The sequence below is a fragment of the Lactuca virosa genome, chromosome 9 (genome assembly GCF_052849685.1).
Source record: "Lactuca virosa cultivar CGN04683 chromosome 9, Lactuca_virosa_CGN04683_v6, whole genome shotgun sequence".
In the NCBI taxonomy this organism is placed as follows: Eukaryota; Viridiplantae; Streptophyta; class Magnoliopsida; order Asterales; family Asteraceae; genus Lactuca; species Lactuca virosa.
In genome coordinates this window covers 192,348,417-192,372,825 of record NC_136434.1, presented here as the reverse complement: position 1 = coordinate 192,372,825, position 24,409 = coordinate 192,348,417, and positions in this window count along the sequence as shown.

The following is a 24,409-nucleotide window of genomic DNA, read 5'->3' as shown; positions in this document are numbered from 1 at the left end:
TTGGTCCTAACACACCTTTGTTGTAGATCTCGAGCTTATGGAGGTTTTCTAAGAGTATGATCACCAAAATGTTTAGGAGAAGTGATCTAACATGAGAAAGGAGTTATATAGCTTGGATATGTAAAAACTTACCAAGAAATGATGATATTCTTGTGAGAATCCTCTTGAACACAAGTAAAATTTCGATATTTTTGAAGGAAGAAGAAGAAGAATGCTTGAGAGTGATTGAGGAAGTGTTTGAAAGAGTGTGTGTGTGTGTGTTTTTGGCTCTCAGCCGAAAGTAGAAGAAGAGAGGGGAGAGAGTTGGTGAAGTGACTTGCATGGAAGTATGAGAGTCCTTGCATTGATATATGTTAAACAATATGGAGGTGGCACCTCCTAAGTCAACTCTTATTAGATTTCCTTTTTTTTGTTTAATTGATGTTGGGCCGAGATCTTTGGGCCAAAGAGTGGGAATGGAATAGTTTGAGCCCATTAATATTTAGTTAGGATTTTTGGAACCTTAACATGAAATTTTCTGCCCATTGGGCTCATTAGATAGCTCACGGTCCATTTTGAAAGAAAAATGGAGTTTATGGCCCATTAGGGCAAATTAATTCATTAATGGCCCAATCAGGCCCATTAAGGGTAAACTAATTTATTTTGGACCCAAAATGGTACAAAATGCTAAGTTTTATGGAAGTGAGTCCAATTAGACCCCAAATAGGGTTTCCAAGCCCCAAATGGTTGAATTGGATGCTTATTGGTCCATTAGGCCCAATAAGGAAATCCTAGTCCAATATGGACTTAAACCATGGTTCTTAGGGTTTCAGACTCTTTGATGAACATAATTGATGAATCTAAATGAGTATTAAGTGAGATTTACTTAGAGTATATGATTTACAATAGTTGAATGGTTACACAGGAATAGAATTTCCTAGCTAAAATGCTAGTTGTGACATCATCCCCCCGTTAGAGGGAATTTTGTCTCGAAATTCTTTTGAAAACTAGGCTTGTGAAGGGAAGAATAAGTGAGGGTACTTCTGCTTCATCTGGTCTTCACGTTCCCACGTGAATTTTGGTCCACGTTTTGCGCTCCATCGAACCTTCACAATCGGGATGCGACTTTGCTTTGTGCGCTTCACCTCCCTATCCATAATCTCGACTGGTTCTTCGACGAACAGGAGATTCTCGTTTATTTCAATCTGTTCCAAAGGAACGTCAAGGGTTTCATCTGATAGACACTTTTTCAGATTCGAGAAGTGAAACACTGGGTGTACGTTGTTGAGCTCGATAGGTAGTTGCGGCTTATAAGCCACTGGACCAATTCGGGAAAGAATCTCGAACGGCCCAATGTATCGCGGGTTCAACTTTCCTCGTTTCCCAAAGCAAATCATTCCTTTCCAAGGAGAGACCTTTAACAACACGCGATCCCCGACTTGAAATTCTAATGGCTTTCGCCGCTTGTCAGCATAGCTTTTTTGTCGGTCTCGCGATGGTTGAAGTCGAGCTTTGATTTGGACTATCCTTTCGGTCGTCTCACGGATGATTTCGGGTCCGGTAAGAGTACTGGCTGGCGATTGTCCTTTTGCTAGTTGAGTGTCACCCACCTCAGCCCAACATAGGGGCGATCTACACTTACGACCATAAAGAGCCTCGAAGGGAGCAACCTTGATGCTCGTGTGATAATTGTTGTTATAGGAGAACTCGATCAGAGGTAAGTGGGTATCCCATGACTTGCCGAAGTCAATCACGCAAGCTCGGAGCATATCCTCGAGTGTGTGGATGGTACGCTCACTCTGACCATCCGTCTGTGGGTGGTAGGCAGTGCTCATGTCTAGCTGTGTTCCCATTGCCTTCTGAAGAGATTGCCAGAATCTGGAAGTGAATCTGCTATCTCGATCCGAGATAATAGATACTGGCACTCCATGGAGTCTCACAAACTCCTTGAGGTAGATTCGGGTCAGCTTTTCCATCTTGTAGGACTCTTTTATTGGCAGGAAATGAGCGGATTTTGTTAATCTATCGACAATTATCCAGATAACATCCAATCCAGCTGCTTTCTTTGTCAATTTGGTCACGAAGTCCATATTAATCCTTTCCCATTTCCACTCGGGTATCACTGGTTGCTGCAGCAGTCCCGGGGGCTTTTGGTATTCCACTTTCACCTTGGCGCAAGTAAGACACTTGCCAACGAAAGTGGCTATCTCTGCCTTCATATTAGGCCACCAATATTGTTGCTTGATATCCAAATACATTTTGTCTGACCCCGGATGAATAGAATATCGCATCTTGTAGGCTTCATGCATGACTATATCTCTGAATCCCCCAATTTTGGGAACCCAGATTCTATTCATGAAGTAGTGGGTTCCGTTGTCTTTAACTTCGAGCTCCTTCTCCATTCCTCGTAGCGATTCACTAGTGACATTATCTGGATTCAATGCGTTCAATTGAGCTTCCTTGATCTGTGAGGCTAGATGAGATTGGATGGTGATTGACGGGGTTTTCACATGATGACTTGAATACTCCTTTCGGCTCAGGGCATCGGCTACTACGTTAGCCTTGCATGGATGATATTTGATTTCACACTCATAATCGTTTAACAACTCAACCCATCTCCGTTGCCTCATGTTTAGTTCATTTTGATTTAGAATGTGCTGGAGACTCTTGTGGTCTGTAAAGATGGTGCACTTGGTACCATATAGGTAGTGCCTCCAAAATTTTAAGGCGAAGACCACCACCCCCAGTTCGAGATCATGCGTGGTATAATTTACTTCATGAGTTTTCAGTTGTCTGGAGGCGTAAGCAATTACCTTCTCTCGTTGCATGAGGACACAACCTAATCCTTAATTCGAAGCATCACAGTAAACTATGAAGTCTTTGGTTCCCTCCGGTAAGGATAGCACTGGAGCACTACAGAGGGCTTGCTTCAAGGATTGGAAGGCAATTTATTGCTTCACGGTCCAGTTGAAAGGTACGCCTTTCTGAGTCAATGTGGTGAGGGGTTTGGCTATCTTGAAGAAGTTCTGAATGAATCTTCGGTAGTAGTCTGCGAGTCCCAAGAATTGGCGAATTTCTTTTGGCGTTGCCGGAATTGTCCAGTTTTCGATTGCTTTGATCTTGGAGGGGTCCACATGTATTCCTTCCTGACTGACTACATGGCCCAGAAAGTTTACACTGCGGAGCCAGAATTCGCACTTGGAGAGTTTCGCATACAACTTTTCAGCCTGCAGGGTTTCTAAAATCTGTCGGAGGTGTTGGCTATGATCTTCTTCACTTCGAGAGTACACGAGAATATCATCGATGAATACGATTACAAATTTATCAAGGAATGGGCGGCAGACTCGATTCATGAGGTCCATAAATGCAACGGGGGCATTTGTTAGACCGAAGGGCATTACGACGAATTCGTAATGACCGTATCGAGTTCGGAAAGCAGTCTTAGGAATGTCCTCATCTCGGACTTTGACTTGATGATAACCGGATCTCAGATCTATCTTTGAAAAGTAACTAGCTCCTTGAAGCTGGTCAAATAGATCATCAATTCGTGGAAGTGGATACCGGTTTTTGATGGTGAGTTTGTTTAATTCCCTATAGTCGATGCACATCCTGAAGGATCCGTCTTTCTTTGTAACGAAAAGAATCGGAGCTCCCCATGGCGAGAAGTTGGGTCTGATGAATCCTTTATTCAGGAGTTCGCTTAGTTGGCTTGATAATTCTTGCATTTCAGCGGGAGCCAACCTATAGGGTGACTTGGCGATTGGAATGGCTCCAGGCACTAGGTCGATTCGGAATTCGATTTGTCGTTCTGGGGGTATTCCCGGAAGATCTTCTGGAAACACATCCGCAAAATCACACGCTACTGGGATGTTGTGAATGCTTGCTTCCTCTTTGGTTTTATCCACCACGTGAGCAAGGAATGCGTAGTTCTTCTTTTGTAGACACTTTTGCGCCTTGATACTCGAGATAAGGCGAAGGTTTGCGCCGTGTTTATCTCCGTAGATTATTAGGGTTTCGCGATTAGGAAGATGAAGGCGAACGACCTTCTCGTGACACATAATATCAGCATGGTGGGGGCTTAACCAATCCATGCCGATGATCACATCAAAACTCCTAATGTTTACGGGCATCAAGTTTATTTGAAAAGAGTGGTTGTTTAGTGTTAACGTACATCCTATGTAGATATCTTTGGTGGTTTAAGTTTTCCTATTAGCCATTTCCACCGTGAAGGCTTCATTGAGCTTCCGGGATTGTTGATTTAGCAAGTATTTGAATTTATTACTAACGAAGCTTCGTTCCGCCCCACTATCAAATAAGATGCATGCATATGAGTTGTTAAGTAGGAACGTACGGTGACAACTGTTGGGTCCTGCACTGCTTCTCCTTGACCCATTGTCAGCATTCTTCCTGCTGCTCCAGCCCCTTGATTGTTCGTGTTAGGGCAGTTTCGCCTGAAATGCCCGGTTTTCCCACATCCGTAACAGGTATAGCTGGCCCCAACATTGATGTTGTTGTTGTTATTATTATTGTTGTTGTTGTTTGTCATCTGGTTCTGTTGAAGCTGAGTCCTACAATACTTCGTTATGTGGCCCTTTCGGTTGCACCTTGTGCAACTCATCTCTTTGCACTCCCCGTGATGGTGGAAGTTGCATTTGCCACACTTGGGGAGATTTTCCGAGTACTGCTTGGAAGCATTTGGCGTGGATGAGGCTGGAGCATGTGGTGTGGTGGTAGCTTGTGTTGCAGCATGGACAGACACCGTGTGTGTGTGTTTTTTTTGGCTCTCGGCCGAAAGTAGAAGTAGAGAGGGGAGAGAGTTGGTGAAGTGACTTGCATGGAAGTATGAGAGTCCTTGCATTGATATATGTTGAACAATATAGAGGTGGCACCTCCTAAGTCAACTCTTATTACATTTCCTTTTTTTGTTTAATTGATGTTGGGCCGAGATCTTTGGGCCAAAGAGTAGGAATGGAATAGTTTGAGCCCATTAATATCTAGTTAGGATTTTTGGAACCTAAACATGAAATTTTCGGCCCATTGGGCTCATTAGATAACTGACGACCCATTTTGAAAGAAAAAGGGAGTTTATGGCCCATTAGGGCAAATTAATTCATTAATGGCCCAATCAGGCCCATTAAGGGTAAACTAATTTATTTTGGACCCAAAATGGCCCAAAATGCTAAGTTTTATGGAAGTGAGTCCAATTAGACCCCAAATAGGGTTTCCAAGCCCAAAATGGTTGAATTGGATGCTTATTGGTCCATTAGGCCCAATAAGGAAATCATAGTCCAATATGGACTAAACCATGGTTCTTAGGGCTTCAGACTCTTTGATGAACATAATTGATGAATCTAAATGAGCATTGAGTGAGATTTACTTAGAGTATATGATTTACAATAGTTGAATGGTTACACAGGAATAGAATTTCCTAGCTAAAATGCTAGTTGTGACATTTTTGTCCCAAGTGCAAGAAATAGCAATGTACTTTGGCTTTTTTTGTCTTAGTTTAAAAATAGCAGTCTACTTTGGCATCATAAAATGCATGTTGATTTGGTAATTTTGGTTTTTGTGGTGATTATTTGCTAAAAACTTTGGTAATTAGGTTTTTGTCGCAAGTGCAAAAAATAACAACGTACTTTGGTATTTTGTCTTAGTTTAAAAATAGCAATCTACTTTAGCATCATAAAATGCATGTGGATTTGGTAATTTTGGACTGTGGTGATTATTTGCTTAAAACTTTGATAATTGGGTTTTTGTCCCAAGTGCAAGAAATAGCAATGTACTTTGGCTTTTTGTCTTAATTTAAAAATAGCAATGTACTTTGATAGTTTTTGTTTATGTTTGATAATTTAACTTATAAGTTTATATATGTTGTTGTTAATTATGCAGTTGGAAAATCTTCGTGCAATGCTCAACGACCCCGCATGTAGGGATGAGCTTTACTCGTTTTTTCAATCCCAAAATAATCGAGGAAACGATGGAAATGAAGATGATGATATGTAGAGATGAGTTTTATTTGCATATCACACTTGTTGTCACGCTTTGCTACTTGTTAGATTGTAAAATTTTTGGTTATTTTCTGTAATTACCGACGACATTATTACTTTTTATATTTAATCGGATGTTATGTAATTACCGGGCGACACTATTACAGGCGAAATTATTACTTTTTATATTTAATCGGATGTTTGTTTTGTAATTAGCGTCGACACTATTATTTTTGATATTTCATCGGATGTTGTTATGTAATTACCGACGACATTATTACTGGCAACCAAAATCGTTGAATAAAAAAAATTAAAAAATGAAAATAGTTATTACCGGCGACGTCATCATTATCGGTCACGATGTCATTACCGGCGACAATTTGATCAATAGCGACGAAGCAGTAGCGGCGATTTATTACCGGCGACGTTTTTTCGCCGCTATTACTATTACCGGCGACAATTGGAAAGTCGCCGCTGATTCTCTTTTTCCTTATAGTGATATCTTCTACACCCCAACACCCCGATGACCATCCACTACCATTTTACCCTAGTAGCGATGAAAAAAAGAATCAGGAGAAGCATAAAGATTGAATAATCAAGGAGTATTGTCTATTCGATTCCAACAACCACTCGAAGAATATAGCATCAAGATTAAATAATCAAGGATTAATATGATAATCTCCATTAGTACGTTCTCCATTCTAACAAAAAAATCTTCTCCAGTCCAATTGTCCAATGACCATCAATCTGCACTCAGTTTCTACAAATTAATTTAATCCAATTTCGTGAATCTGGTATAAATCTCATGAATTTGTTTTGAATGCTTTGTATATGTGGTTTAGTCTCATAATGTTCACTTGAATGTGTGCTTTAATTGGGTATCATGTTATTGAATGCCTGCTTTAATTTTGATTTCATGTTTTTGCGTTATGGTTCTAGTAATCTGACTATTTCAGTTTACACCCATTTATGTGTATTTTTAATTCTACCGAGAGACAAGTTTAATGGAAAATAGGAATTCACATATTCTCTATACAAATGCAAATAAGTGAAAAATGGGGAAATATAATAAATTTTAATTTCCATCGGTTTTTGAATGGTGATGATCTTCCACCGAGGAATTAAAAACTTTTTCTTTGTTCTTTATTTTCTATCTTTAATGAAATCAATTGGAATATGAACATGTTCTTATGTTCTTTTTGGAAATAAATGCTAAGGTGCAGTTTTGCAGCATTGTTATTTGGACTTGGGAGACCGTTTGTGAAATTCTACTATTTTATTGCAATTAACGTTATGTAGAAGCTTTTATTTCATATTGGTAAGAAACTAAATAAACTTAACAAGGTCGTTAGATTTAGTGGCTACAAATTTTTGTTGGAAATGAGTTATGCTTATTTGCAGGCAAGTGAATGTGTAAATTTGCCATTGGAGCTTTGAAACACTAGCCTTGGCACTATTTGTTTCTAGAATTAGAGATGAGATGTAATCAAACATATGATATTTCCTTCTTTTTATCTTTATATGTTTTATGTAGATAACGATGTTTAGTTATTGATTTGAAAAATGGAAGAAATAATTACAAATTCCTACTAAACGGTTATCAATCGGTTTCACGTACTGATTATTGAATGGAGAAGCAAATAAAGAATGAACTGCATAATGAAAAATGATTATTGAATGTAGATGCAAATCAAGCATGTGCACAACAAAATGTTTCATGTTTTTGTAATTTTTTTTTCTTTATTTTTCATGTATTGTTTTTAAAGTATATTTTTTTATTTCTCCAAGTAATATTATTCTTTAAAAATATAAATTATACATTTGAATCATGCTTATTCTTCATGATTGTCATTTATGAACTTGTAATTCATATCTTATGCAACACATTCTTAAGGAATTAACTATAATTCTAAGAGAATGAATTATGATTCTTTAAGAATGTCTTATGAGAATGTCAATATTAACTATTCTCATGTATTCTCGTATTTTTACAAAAGGATATATGTATTTTATAAAATATGTATTCTTAGAGAATACGTTTCACCATTTTGTAAAGAATACATATACTTCCCAGACGCTGAATTTTCAAGAATATCATTAATTATCATATACACATAAATTTAATATTATGTAAAAATATTGATAATAATCAGTTTGTTAAAGTTTTGATGAACAGATTCTGTAACTGGTTTAATTTTAAAAAATATTAATTTGGATATTTAATTGTTTGATTGTTTATTATTTAATTTGAATTAGTTAACTAAAATATAAGTAATTTTAATTCATCTCTCTTGATAAAATGTCATATTTTCCTTATAATTAATTAAGGATATTTATATTGTACATATTATCCTATGTTAATATCATATACCATATGACCACAAACATTTTTTTTAATCCAATGGACAATAATTGGTTATACAATCATACAATACTTGTGATTCACATTTGATCATAACCATATATATATATATATATATATATATATATATATATATATATTGTATATATAAATATACTTTATATCTATACTCTGTTAAACTCTTAGGATATAAAATTGTCCCGTGGATACTCTGCCCAATCTTCATAAATAATTATATTGTTATTTCATTCTCTCTCTCTCTCTCTCTCTCTCTCTCTCTCTTACAATATTATATTGCCCAATCTTCATAAATAAGATTGGGCAAGCAAGTACCTAGAGCTGGCCAAATCTAAAGAACAAGATAATATTGTATTTATATCATAAATGAGTTGAAAATTTTACACCAGACCTATTTCATCGATATTTAACCGTTTGCAGTTGTCGATTGTTGACCTGAAATTGACGGTTGTTACAACGGGTCATAGGTTGGCGGGTTGGAAACATCAACCCACATAACCTGTTTACGTATATGAGTTTACGGGTTCACAGAATACTGAGTCGATTCTGGGCAAAGAGTCGGGTCATTTTCGGTTACCTTTTCACATGTTAAATTTACACGAATTATACACGTTTCTAAATTGATTGAAAATTAACATTTTACATTGACTAGAATGAGCGACAGACAATTCTCTAAGGCCTCAACCTCTCACGTCTAGATTGAGAATTGAATTTGGGGTTAGGAGTGTTAGGACTTAAGGCACACGGTATATTCCATCAATTTATAAATATATATTTTTTAAATATAATATATATAATTGGGTTAACCCGCGAACCCAAACATGTAATTCAATCCAACCCATAAAATAAACGAGTTGACATGTCAAAAATCTCAACTCAATTCTGTTTATTTTCGTATCGGATTATTGGTTGTGTTAAGAATTGCCACTAGGGGTGTTCAAAACCGGATATCCGAAAATTCGGATAGTTGATTTTTGATATCCGAATCCGTATCCGAAATTTCGGATATCCGAAATTTCGGATACGGATTCGGATATTAAGCCGGATATCTGAATTTCATTAGTTTAAATAAAGAAAATAAATCTTCCAAGAACAAGAACGTTTCCGTGCATTTGTTAGGTATAATAAGACTTCATTTGGTCCGGTTAAATGCAAGTTACCTCATGATACCTGAAGATCTTGAGAAATCAAACTCAAATTACTAAAATCAACATAAAAAAGGTAACATATATACCATCCTCACTTTGCGTACCAAGTAAAAATGTTAATAATTTATCTTTTTGAATTTCAAATGAAAAAACCCAATGCATTAAAACTATTTTTAATAATTTTTTATATTATATGTTTCGGATTTCGGATATCCGAAATATCCGAAATTTTCACATTTTAATATCCGTATCCGAATCCGAAAAACCGGATATCCGAATTTTCGGATATCCGATTTTCCGGGCATTTTCGGATCGGATTTTCGGAATTTTCGGATCGGATGTTCGGATGCGGATATTTTTGACCACCCCTAATTGCCACCCTAATGTTTTGTTATATTCTTCCTCCCTAAAATATCTAAAATCCCCCTTTTTATCATATATTTCGGGCATTAGGGTTCTCTGGTTGGTTCCATTCTTTTGCTAATGATTCCATGTCATTGTCACCAAGTAGAAAGTTCAAATATACCCAACTAAAAAGCTCATCTGTATTTTTCTGTTTTTGTTAAGAATTATGTTCAAACTAATGTGAACTGCCAAAAATGACACTTTTTGGATATATAGTTGTATCACTGAAAGTTAGATCTTGTTGATATCTCCCGTATGAATCTTTCAATTTTTTTTTTTTTCAAGTGAATGTGAATAAGTTTTTGGGCTACTGATTAGTGATTATAAGTGAAAAACTTAGAACAAATATATATAGAGGCGGACGCAGGATCTCACAGTAGGGGTGTCACGGGAAAGTTAAGTTTGCACGATAGTAGAAAAAATAAAATTTTCAAAAAATTTGCCACTGCGTCCGGAAAAGTCAGGGGTTGTCGGTGCCACTAGTGACCCACCCTAAAACCGCCCTTGAATATATAATGAACTACTTTTAAAATTGTAAAATTTTATACTCAGAAATACAAAACGGAAGTAGAGCGGAATAATAATAGAATTCTATTAAATTGAAGACATTTTGTTGGTCTTTTACTATTTTGGTGAAATTTGTCAAATTAGGAAAAACCTTTAGGGTATGATTAGTTACGGAAAAATAAGTCGTTTTTCGGAAAAATTTTCCACAAAAAATAAGAATTTTAAAAAAGCATTTAGTTCAACTATTTTTCTAAAATTTTCACGGAAAATTTTTGTTTTACGTTTTTCAAAATTACAAAGAACTTAAAAATTTTAAAAAACTGATAATCATTGTTTTCTATATTTTTCTGATTCCAAAAAATTTTAAAAATATAAACACACACCCACCCCAACCCCACCAACCTCTACATACCCATATCCTAACACTTCAATCCACCCAATTCCAAACCCTACCAACAAATACACACACCACCACCACCATTACCTCCAACAAACACACAAGCATCCTTCACAAACACACACGTGCACACACACAACTACAAACACCCCACCCTTTTTGTAGCAATAACTAAACTTGGGATCTAATTTTATTATTTTAATATTAAATCTAATTAAAATTATTAATAATTTTATATTTTGAATTTATTAATTCGGTAACATGTTTAATGCAATCAACTAATCATTAACAATTTTAATTTATAAATAAACGAGTACACCATCGTCCACTGCTCACTGCGACTCCATTATATTGCAAGGTCTTGGAGAGAAAATTTGTCTTTGGTGATGATACTAAGTAGCCCTATTCAGGTTGTGACGCAGACCCTTCTCTTGATCAATCCTTAATTGAAACCCCAAAATTTGAACATGAGGTCTCCAAATATTACCCGATGAGCCACCAAAATATTGGTTTATAATTTTAATTTATAACGGTTGTTAAACATATGATCTTCTTTATTTATTATTTCTTAAATCTTAATATGAAGATAAAACTATCATTTATTTATATTGAGACAATATATTTAGTTTGACAAAAAAGGTCATTATATATATTTAGTTTGACAAAACTATCATTTAGTCTTTAGATATACAACATTTAATCGGATTGAGACATATATGGTCTTCTTTATTTATAATTTTAAATTTTCAATATGAAGATAAGATTATCATTTATTTAGATTGAGACAATATATTTAGTTCGACAAAAAAAAGTCTTTATATATACAACATTTTACCTGTAATAAAGAAAAAAAGTCTTTGTATATGCAGTTCGGTAAAAAGGTCTTTATATATACAACATTTTACATGTAATAAAGAAAAAAGTCTTTATATATACCAAAAAAGTCTTTATATATGCATTTTGGTTTGAATGATCTGAAGCCCAATACACATGGTCAAACACTCAAACCTTTTAGAGTTTTAGATAATAAAGGGTTTGTCGTTTGCGGGCTCAAATTAGCCGAATATGGTGGGACAATGTATGATCATGTTGTCAATATTGTCCTATATTAACTTTCTTCATAATTTAGAACCCTAAAATTTTATTTTGCAACATTCAAAGAAATATAGTAAACTGTTTACTAAAAAAATATAACAACAGCTTATGAAACTCTGTTTTTCTTCAAACAAAGTCATTTCATAAATGAAAATAATTTTCAAAGTATCTAACTATGAAATGTATACTTATTTCATTGATAAATGTTAAAAACTAGGGCTCCGACCCCATGTTATAAGGGAAATCCTGGATAAAGTTGTGTAAGGTGTTGTTTGTTTTTCCGAAGCGAAAACTCATGAAGTCTGCGGACCACCTCTGCAATCCTCTGTAGCAGAAGAGGTGGAACAAACGGCTGCAGCCGATAATATGAAGCATGTTTGTTTTTTAACATCTGCAGTAAACTGAAATTTAAATAAACTAATTTTATAAACTGAAAATAGTTCTCTAACACCGAAATTTTAATAATTCTACTCTTAAAACATTGAAAGAGTACTAAAAAGAACATGTAAAAAAATAAGAATATAAAACTTTTTAAAAAAAACTTACAAAAATATAAAAGAAGCTAACAGCTTTATTCTAGAAAAAACTAATTTTAAAAAACATAAAAAGGAAAATAATAAAAAAAAATTAAGAAAGTATTGCAAACGATGTCTACAAAGTTCGTAAAAAATTACACACGATAAAAAAGATGAAACTGAAACTGAAAATATTATTAACAGAAACGGTAAAAAATTAAAAAAAAAATCAAAGTTTTTTTTTTTTAATCAAGTTAAAAAATGTGGAAACTATAATAAGAAATTGTATCAAATCTGTAAATAAAAGTTTAAAAAAAATAAGTTATACCAAAATTCTAAAAAAAACACTTCAAAAAATTGAAAGCTGAAGAGGTTTGAAGAGGCAAGTCAAGTGCTGCGCCACGCAGCACACGCGCAGAAGTTTTGCAGTCTGAAGTCTTCCAAAAACAAACTGCTGCGAGAGGGAAAGTGTTGCGCGTGTGCTGCGCCGCGCAGCAAAAAGTGGTTTGAAGAGGTTTTTTGTAAAAAACAAACAACACCTAACTAATTTGAAATTGGACAATATATAAAATATCATGTTCAATGAAAAATTAAAAATCAATTTATTTAAATTATAGGTTCGAACGTATATATAGAACTTCATATTTCATAAAGAAAATGTACTCTGAGACCAAAAATATATTATGTCTATTTTATTTCGGATCAAGATAAATTTGTATTATTACGTAGATAAATTGTTAATGATAACTTTGATTTTACAATAGCTTAAATGAATTATAAAATTAAAAGTTATTTAAAATATAATAATAACAAACTATTAAAAAAATAATAAAAGTATGTTCATGGATTCTATTTATTATGTAATACCCAGTTCCAATAAATATTTATTTTGTTGTTGTGTTATTCAAGCTCAAAAAGAAAGAATTTCGATGACCACATTGTGGTGATAATAGTACCACAACGAGGCGTTCACCGATGAAAACGTATAGTTAGAGTGTGCGCCATGACGTGGCAATATGTTGGTCACAACATGGTGACCATTTTGTGCTAAACCTTAATTTCGGGGTTTGCGCCCCTATTCAAGGGGACTGAGGGTTAGGGTTTGCACACCCTCAGTATTTATCACCTTCTTCCACTCTCAAGAAAACTCTAGCCTCTATCTTGACATTTATGAGTTTATGGGGTGATTTTGGTGTCTTAAAGGAGAAGAAATAGCTTTTGCTGCATAAATCCAGCTTACAAGTCTCGTTATCATCTTCTAGCACATACTTTGTGAAACATCCAAAAATATGGTCCCAAAAATTTCATTTTAATAATAGATAAAATAGTATTTTTCCAATAACATCCAACCATTTTAAATAGAACCCAATGTATCATTTTGTCATAAAATCAGAGTAAACGTCACAAGTGGAATCCCAACGGTGTGTGCAATGCAGTCATCCCGAGCTCTTCCCTTTACAACCGGAAGTACCTGAAACATGAACTAAAAATGGTAAGCACGAAGCTTAACGAGTCTCCCCAAAATACAACATAACAATCATACAATAAACATATAGTGGGCCCCACCCTATCATCGGGCCCTGCATGGCATCGGACCCCGTCCGACATCGGGTCCGGCTTGGTATCGAGCTGAGCTCGGTAAATGGGCCCCACCCAACATACAATAGCATATATCAAATAACCACATATACATACAATAATCACATAACATATAGATATCCATCAGGCCCCGCCCGACATCGGGCCCTAGCTCGGAAAAAGACATAAACACAGGCACATACAAGAGTCACAAAGACAGTTAGCATACTAACAACATAACATTAACATAGGCCGACATTGGTGCCTTCGACCCGCTAAACCCGGTAAGGAAACTCACCTCGAATACAGAAAGGTAGTTAAACGGATCCCGACTCTGAATATCGACTCTACTCAACCCCTAAACATAAAAGATTTCCTTAAGTCCAAAACAAAATGCCCAAAAGCCCCTCACAAGTCAAACTTGGTCAAAGACTAAAGTCAAAGTCAAATTCAACGGCCTGAGTTGACCCAACTCGCCGAGTTGCCTTTCAACTCGTCGAGTTTCTCCATCAGTCTGCATAGTCGGGAAGAAACCGATCCAACTCGTCGAGTTCATCCATAAACTCGTCGAGTTCACCAGAAATCCAACATCTTAATTCATTAAGCCGAACTTATCGAAACTAAGAGCTTCATAACTCAGATCTCAATTGAAATGGCCTCAAGAAGGGTAAAGTTTCCAACTTTACCCCTAAGTACCACCAAAACCGGTTCAAAACCCAAAGCATAGGCTTAAAAGGGTAAGGACTTAATTATTAAGCACTAAATCACCAAAGGCATAGCCCCAAACTGCAGATCTGGCCCTATAAGTTGAATGACTACCTAAAGTTTCTAACTTTACACACATGCAAGACTAGGAGAGGCTCAAATGCTCAAAAGAGGCCAAAAGAAGGAATTAATGAATGCATGAAGCCCTTAAGACCATAAAGTTGGTACCTTTATGCCAAAAGAGCTCATGAAGACTATCGATCTGAAAGAATAAACACTTGGGACTTCTATTTCCCCAACAACCACCCATCCAAGGCTAAAAGCATATAACTAACCCCCAAGAAGATATCTAAGCAATCATTAAGCAATGTTAGAAATTTATACCCGAAAAGTGATGGAAATGGAGCAGAGAATCAAGATCTAAAATATCCTACTTGAACCACCACCTTGCACCAAGCTTTTCCTCCTTCAATGAGCGTCAAACACACCAAAACACACCTACAATGAGCTCACAATACTCAAGGAGGCTCGAGGGTTTCGAGATTAGGGTTAAGGGCTATGGAGGATGGAAATGAGACCAACACCTGGGACTTAAGGTGTTTAAGTAAGGTGCAAAACCCTAAAATTAGGGTTTCCTTCCTAGCTGCCAACTCGCCGAGTTGAGGCACCTCAACTCGTCGAGTCGACTCATTAAACTTCGCCGCCAAAACAACTTCTACATGTCGAGTTGAGGCTTCCAACTCGACAAGTCCTGCAAAAAAATGCAAATCATTGGAAATAAATTTGTACCAGAAACCAGGCGTTACAATTCTCCCCCACTTTAATCAGACTTCGTCCTCGAAGTCGACTGTCTCGAACAATCCTGGGTAATGCTCCCTCATTTCCTCCTCATGTAACGTCCATAAATTTTACGCCAAATTCAAACTTTTTCAACCATAAATAAAAGTCAAATAGTATTGTTTACAAAATGTTTTCAAATCAATATCCATCAGAGTGTCCCAAAATCATATCATAAGGATGAGGAGCGGTACGGTCACGCCTTCGCCTTGCCACGATCTCCTGAAGTACCTGAAACAATAAACTGAAACTGTAAGCCCGAGGGCTTAGTGAGCTACCCCCAAAATACCAATACCACACTGACAATACCATATCAGTAACAACCAATCAATCAATCATGCATACTGGGCCATCGGCCTGACTGGTCCGCCCTACCGGGCCTACAGTCTAACTGAATCTATTCATGCATACTGGGCCATCGCCCTAACTGGACCGCCCTACTAGGCCTACAGTCTATCTGAATCTATCCCGAGCCTTCGGCATGACTGGTCCGCCTCGTGACCTGCAGTCTCCCCAGACCGCTCATAGGGTATGTTGGCCTTCAGCACAAAGCATGACCGCCTCAACCTAACCAATAAGCAAATAACCAAGTTCACATAACTATCATATACTGGCATATACAACATCAAACATATCTATCATACTGATCATCAACCATAGAATCCTCTCGTAACGAGAGTACCGACCTAGCAGGTCACTAACATGCAAATCCTTACGGATCATAAAGCATAACATACTGTCTACCCTGATTCCGATCTAGCAGACCAAACCATATGTAGCATACCATAACAATAACAACAAAAGGGCCGGCCTTGGTGCCGTAGACCCTATCGATATAGTGAGGATGACTCACCTCGCAGATGCCGACTCGAAAGGTAAACTCCAATTCTCAGATCACTTGTCACAGGCTCCACCACCTATGACCATAGTACAATATACTCATAAGTCCTTAACTCTATAAGGTACTCCATAACCCACCAGTCAACCCCTGGTCAAAGTCAAAGTCCTCAGTCAAGGTAAACAGTCCATGTTGACCCCCAACTCGCCGAGTACCCTTGGCTACTCGCTGAGTTCCTCGAAGCACATTCCACTCGCCGAGTCATCGGGGTGACTCGTCGAGTTCCTTCGATTCCCGATCAAACTCTAAGGCCACCCGTCGAGTTCCCTCCTTGCCACTCGACGGGCACACACACATACATATCCTAGGGAAAACTCATCCGACTCGCCGAGTTGTTCTTCAACTCGTCGAGTCTTATGGTGATCTTCATCGGACTTGCCGAGTTGTTCATCCAACTCGTCGAGTTCACGGCCATCTTCATGTGACTCGCCGAGTCAACCTTGCGACTCGCCGAGTCCATTCAGTCCTTTTTCCATACAGACTTGTTTTGAGCCATGCAGCGGCTCCAAATCACAGATCCAAGCTTCTAGGGCATGCTTTTCACGTAAAGTTGCAAACTTTACGTGCATGCATGACTAATAAGGCTCTTTCAGCCGAGCTCAGCCAGATTCATTGCACATTCCTTGTCTCTTAGTTGCGGAAGTGTTTGGTGGATGATTCCGCAGTTGTACCCTTGGAGGATATTCAGGTGGATGACCGCCTAAATTATATTGAGAAACCAGTGGCAATATTACATAGGGAGACGAAAACCTTGAGGAACAAGGTATTGGAGCTAGTGAAGGTGTATTGGCTGCATCACAAAGGGTCGGAGCCGCACTCGGAATCAAATCAATCCTAAACTCGACCTGCCTCTCTGGAGGTACCCTAGGCAAATCCTCTGGAAATACATCCGGATACTCCCACACAATCGGCACATTGCCCAAGGTATCCTTACCCAAATCTTGGGTATCAATGACATAAGCGACAAAACCCGAACATCCCTAATGAAGATAATGTTGGATTAGGTGTCTAAGCCCATAACTATAATTGGTATGTACTTGACCCGAGAGTAGCATGGTCCATTATGAGTGGCATTCACCAGAGAAATTTGATAGGATGGGTACTTGAGAAAGAGGTTATTTGTGATTTATTGATATATTATAAGTATAATATATTAATTGTGAAATCATATTATTTAATTAGTATTGATCAAGAATTAATTTAGTGATCAAAAGAGACTAACTAAATTAACGGGGAATGATTTTGTAAATCAGTAATGCATATGGTTTGGGCTATTGATCCATGATGGACTAAGTTTATGTGAGAGTCCATGAAGAGTTAGTCCATAAGAGGTATTGGATCATAAGCCTAAGTGTAAGAATTAGGGTTTGCATATGACTCTTGGAACTCTACACTATATATGTATTCCTCTAAGCCTAAAATCGGACCTATGAGTTCAAAGGAAAGACCTATCCAATTTTGTGTCTCCAAACCTCTCTCTCATATTCATCCAATTTTTCATGGTGTGTTGTGAACCGTTTGAGGCATCACACTTGAGGTGTTAAGCTCTTGAAAGGCCAAATTCAACAAAGTACAACAAGAGGTAACATTCTAACTAGTTTTTATGATTCAAATATCAATTGTATGCTAGTTATAGGCTTCATGCTTTGGATAATTTTTATTGCATGTATAACTAGAGAAAACTTAGATCCAAAGCATTAGGGTTGTATGTGCACCATATGAGTGTTATAGTACATAAAACCCAACAGTGGTATCAGAGCCATGAGTGTTTTCTGTTATTTGATGCAATTGTTGTTTGTTCAAAGCTGAAAAAATCATTTTTTTGGACTCTGCCTGATCACCACGAGGTGGTCAAAATTACCACGAGGTGGTGATGGGTCTGGCAGATTTTTCGGATTTCTTGGCTTAATTTGGATTTTGATAATTACTATAAGTTGTTTTGTTGATCATAATTAAAATTTTATGTTATGAAAATAATTATCCTCATCCAATTAAAAGATATTTGTCAAATTGTAAGATAATTACTAGTTTATATGATAAAGCTAATTATTTATAATTTTTTATTTGAAATTATCTTGCTATAAGAGTTGCATTAGGTCAAATTGGTAAAATATAAAGAATATATGATTATTTATATTAGTTTTAGATTTGATCTAAATGTTTTAAGAGGTTACAAAACTTGTCATCAAGTTTTGGAACTCAAAAGGTTTTAAGGAGTTACAAAACTAAGTCTATAAGTTATGGAATCCAAAAGTTTTCAAGAGTTTCATAACTTTCCATCAAGTTATGGAATATGAAAAGTCTCATTCATGAAAACATTAACTCTTGTAATTGAAAGGTTTGAAAAGATGCAACTCTTAGGTTCATAACTTAAAAATTAATTAAATAGTTTTAATTTTGAATTTTTATATTTAGCACATTGATGTTTTGAATAGTTCAAATTACATCTTTATGAATTTCATTAAATTAATTAAATGTTTAATTAAAAGAGAAGATTAATAAATCCATAATCACATGGTTCAAGTTTAATTAAATTAAGAGTATAGTTTAATTAATAGATTAAACCACAAAGTATTTAAAAAGTTTAAAATACACTCTTATACTATATAAAATTAAAAGTTTAATATATTATATGTATAAGTAAAAAGCCAGTCTTACTGTTAGTAGGCCTCATTCACGAAGCTGGTCTATAATGGGTGTTTAAGGAAGCGGCCTGTAAAATGACCTCCATTAGGTATCCACTCTTACCCACCGCACCATTGACCAGTGGAGGGTTGTTACCCGAACGAGTTTGATGGGACACTTAAATCCTCATTAAAAGTATAATGAAATACAAAGTAAGTAAACATTTTATAAATTCCAAATCTTAGTTACTTTAGGAAAAATGTGAATTTGATGCTAGCCCATGAAATTGCACATTGCACCTTATTGGTCAGTTAGTGGAGCGTGTGTGGTTAACCAGCACACTAATGTGGACTAATGAAGGATGGCAATGGGTTTCTCGTAAATTATCATTGATCAATAGAGCATGTGTGGTTAGCCGGCACATTGATTAGGTGATTAATGACATCGAGAGTACCAAGCTAATTAGCATGGTTATTCACACCTTGTTTGTGATCCTCGGTATCCCAGTCACAAACTTGAAGGGCGTAATCGAGATTAAACATGCCATTGAAAAGTTCAATGACTCTCAAAAGAGTCTAAGAATTTCATTTCATTTAAAACCTAATATTCATTTTCGTTTTTCATGGTGGAAATTGGTAAATCGTCATTTACCTACCTTCAAATATTTTACAATTGGATTACGACATCCCTCTTCTGAATTGTAGAATATTGTGTTGTGTCATAGCCGTAATATTTCATTTTGGGTGTTATATTAAGGACTTAGATCAACTAACTTGAATTTCTCCCTTGTAGATGTTTAGTTCAGACAACTATGGTCTTCCCGAATCTTTTGGAAAAAGCTTTCTACATGAAGATGATATTCCTCAATATCATACTTCATTTCCTCCACCTCCTCTAATAATTCTCCCTGACCCACACGTTCGTCGACTTGAAAAGTTCAAGGTCACTCAAGCCCTATTGGCTAGCAAACACCAAGATGGAAGGTTTGTGTGTGCACATGTCTTGGATTTGAAGTCACACATTGATAGGCTGGGAATGTTGGGTATCGTTTTCCCAAGGAAGTTGGCTGTTGACTGGGTTCTTCTGTCACTTCCCAAGTCGTATAGTCAGGTTGTTAAAGACTACTATATGACAGATCACGACGTGACCCTTATCGATCTTACCTATTTGCTAATTTCTGCTGAATCAACAATGAGTTGGCGTACTGGTTAAGCAAATTTGATTGGAAGATCTACTTCCCAAGCTGCCATGGACATAGGCAATGACATAGGTAGTCCATAAAAAATCCCTTCTCCTATGGGAAGGGAATTGGCTATGGTTAAAAGATTTGACCATAAGAGAAAAGCTAGTTCTGAGATAGTTCCATGTGCAAATGCCAAAGAGTCCACTTGTTTCTATTGCCATTTGAAGGGGCATTGGAAGCAAAGCTGCCCTGACTACCTGAAAGATCTAAGAGAGGGTAAAATCAAATTGTATGATTCTACTTCATGTAAGTCCACTATCTAACTCTATTAAGTTCCTATTTGTAGATTCTTAATACATGATGTGATAAGATTACATTTTGATGTTTTGTAGAATCGAAGGAAGCTTAAAGGAAGAGCGAGCTGATTCTGATCGCAAAGAGATGGATTTCGATCGCATGGTTCGATGATCAGATTTTGAGCTGCTGCTTAAGAGTTATGATAGATTGCTTAGAAATATTTAGTAACATAGTTTTCATTTATATTTGCATTGTAAGGACATGGTTTTCTGCAATTGTTATGAATAAATAAAGTTTTGATTTTATCTTATTTTATATTTCCTTACAATGGCGTTTGTGAAAATTGATGTTTGTATGTTTCTATTGTTAGCAATATTGAAAAATGGATTTGATTCTTTTGTTTATGGTAGTGTCGGAAATTTACCAAATAAGGAAAGATTCTCATCACCCTAGTTTCAATTGGACAGAAACTTGGAATCATGCAACTTGTATTGTATGATGAATGAGAACTTTCGTCTTTGGGAAATTAAGACTAATTCCTTGTTCACATGTATATGTGAGTCAAGTGAAGGACTTGGGGATCAAGTACATTTTGTTGTGCACTGGTCAGATCCACCACAAAGAACGATAAGACTATTCGTCATGATTTACTAAAAGATTAGTGAATATGATTATGCTTACAAGGTTAAGTATAATTCTGAATCATTGAAAAGCTTCAATGTATATGGTTTATACAGAAAGATAAAAGTTTCTGTGAGAGTCCATGAAAAGAGACTAATTAAATTAACGGAGACTGATTATGTAAATCAGTAATACATATGGTTTGGGCTATTGATCCATGATGGACTAAGTTTCTGTGAGAGTCCATGAAGAGTTAGTCCATAAGAGTTATTGGATCGTAAACCTAAGTGAACGAATTAGGGTTTGCATATGACTCTTGGAATTCTACACTATATATGTATTCCCCTAAGCCTAAAATCGGACCTATTGTTGGAGCCTGAAAGTGAACCACTAGCAATCCTGAAGTCTTTTGTCAAAACCGAAGTCAGCTGAAGTTCCAAAGTGAAGACTGCTCCGGAATATGTCTGTGTCCGAAACCTAATGAGTAGTTGGTGATGCGAAGAGAGTGAAGGCATTCTGGAATGGACTTTGTGTCTAGAATGTGTGTTTCCGGAATCAGTATTTTTTCTTGTCTTATTAAATGTATTTGTCTTTTATTTAATTTAACTTGTCATAGGACTTAACTTTATTTGTCAACACGATATTCAGAGTGTCAGATGTAACTCTTTTATCCAGTCTTATGTTTGTAATCAGTTAGTACCATGTTTCATGAACTCCTATTTATAGTTGCATTCAATGTTAAATCAAAGACGGATTTGTTCAAACCTTTTAGCAATATCTCATTCACTTCTCTCACTTTTCAACATTTTCTTTGTTCTTCATTTATTAACCTTACTTTGATCATTATTCTCATTCTTCATTTATGGCTTGAATATTTGTTGAATGCATTAACTCAGACTTGACTGGTCTATCCATACTTGAATATAATATTCATTAGCAAGCAGACATTGATCTTAAAGTATTAACTCAAGGTTTGAGTTTTCAAACCTTGTCCATGCGCATTAGATCTATTTGTTCTCTCAATTGGTATCAGAGCTTGAGTGGTTGTCCTTTGAATCCATAAGATCAGATTATAGTTGGTTTGAAATTACCCTGGTATTTCAACCATTTCTATGTTAAGGATAAAAGTTCTTCTATATACCACTTTTTCTTGAAGATATCTTAACTTCAATGGCTGCTTCTAATCCTCAACAAATGATTTCAATGCAAATCGCAAATAGTGTGGGTGGCCCTACACGTGCCCCATTGCTAGTTGTGGAAGAATACGATCACTGGAAAGTTAGAATGAAAAGATTTTTACTAGCTAAAGAGAAAGGTGAAGAGATTTGGAGATCCGTCAAAGAAGGTCCTCATGTTCCTGTAAGAACGGTTGTGAGAGATACTGCTGCTCAACTTATGGGTCAAGATGAGACTCGTCCAGCTCCTCTAACTGCAGATGATATTGAGAAGTTGCATGCTGATCAAGTTGCTTTCTCAGAAATGGTGTTTGGTGTTCCTCCTTCACTCTTTAAGCACATTAAGTTGTGTAAATCAGCAAAAGAGATTTGGGACACTCTTCAAGACCTGATTGAAGGTTCGGAAAACATGAAAGACAAGCGTCTCACCTCAGTTGTCAATGATTTTGACACCTTCACTACCACTCCTGGTGAATCAGTGGCCTCAGCCTCAAACCGTTATCAAATCGTGGTCAACAACATGACTGCTCATGGGATTGTCCGAACTCCTTTGGAGTACAATCTCAAATTCATAAACAGTCCCGGAAAAGGATGGGGAAATGTGAAATCTTATCTCCAAAGTATTGGTTCTTTGAAAAAGTTAAAGCTTTATCAACTTTTTGATGAACTTCAAGGACACGAATCTAATGTCGCTCAGACCATAAGAGAACTCTCAGGAGGTCCTCTTGCTCTTGTCAGTTCCTTTGAACCAAACATTCCAAACACATCCACTTCGGACCTTTTCAAACCCATTGTTCCATCTGTTCAATCCTCCTTACCTATCTTACCCACACAAAACTATCTTGTTGATGATTCCGTAGCCATGAACTCTGAACTCCGTTTCCAACAGGAGTTTGCTCTTCTTTCCATGAAATACAAACGTCCTTTCAATCCCTCTTACAAACCTTACCAAAATCGATTCCATGCTCCTCACCAACAATACTCAGCTCCGGAACCACAACCAACTACAGAAAATCCTCCCACATACAAACCAAACATCACTAAGCCAAACTCTACTCCGGAACCACCGCAGAATCCAAAATCCGACAAAGCAAAAATTATGTGTCACAAGTGTGGACATGCAAACCACTTTGCTAAAGATTTCCTGGCTTTAGCTCCGCAAAAACCAAAGATCAAGGACTCTGCTTACCACGCCCGAAGAGCTCAAGAGATGGCAGAGAGTGAAAAAGCCTTCATAACAACTGTATCGAGAGATGTTGAAGGATATTGGTCATTCGAAGATGATGATGGCATGGTGACTGGAAGAAACATGTGCTTGATGGCAAGACAAACTGTTGAATGTGATGAAGGGTATTGGTCATCTGGGTCAGAAGATGAATATGATGTTGCTGAACCACACTACTGCTACATGGCCACTAACGATCCACCTGGTAGAAGCGTCGTTCAGCAGGTAAAATCTATGATTACAGATAATAATTTTAATTTGTCTCTTTGTGATCCTTATCTAACCCAGATCATAACAGATATGAGCACCATTTATAAAGCCTATGAGTTTACCATAGAAGCAAGTGAGAAGAAGGAGTGTGAACTAAATCGTCTTAGGTTACGTTTTGAGGATAAAAAATTGAAAATCGAGTCTTTAGAGAATGAGCTTGTAATGTCAAAAGATGAATGTGTCATTTTAAGATCTAACTACTATATGGAACTAGTAAAGCATAGTTCTAATCCTAGGATTACATATCGCTCATCGGCCCAGAACTCGCAACTACGAAGCTATTTTCTCGAGCGTGGCAACAATTCGTGGATCCATGGTTTGGATGAAGCTATGTAAGACAAATGTGAAATCACCTATTCTGAAAGAAATTTCTTGATTTCTGATAAAAAAAACGTCTCAATGCTAAGATAGATGCTTTGCATAATTCTATAGACATGATTGAAGCAAACAAACGGATGAATCATAATTTTCGTCATCCATGGTCAAAAGCACCTGGTCTCGGAAGAAAGTTTGCGAAACCAATTGCTCGTACCTTGAAGGAATTGAAAATTTTGACATTCATGGGAGCGGTTCCGAACATCA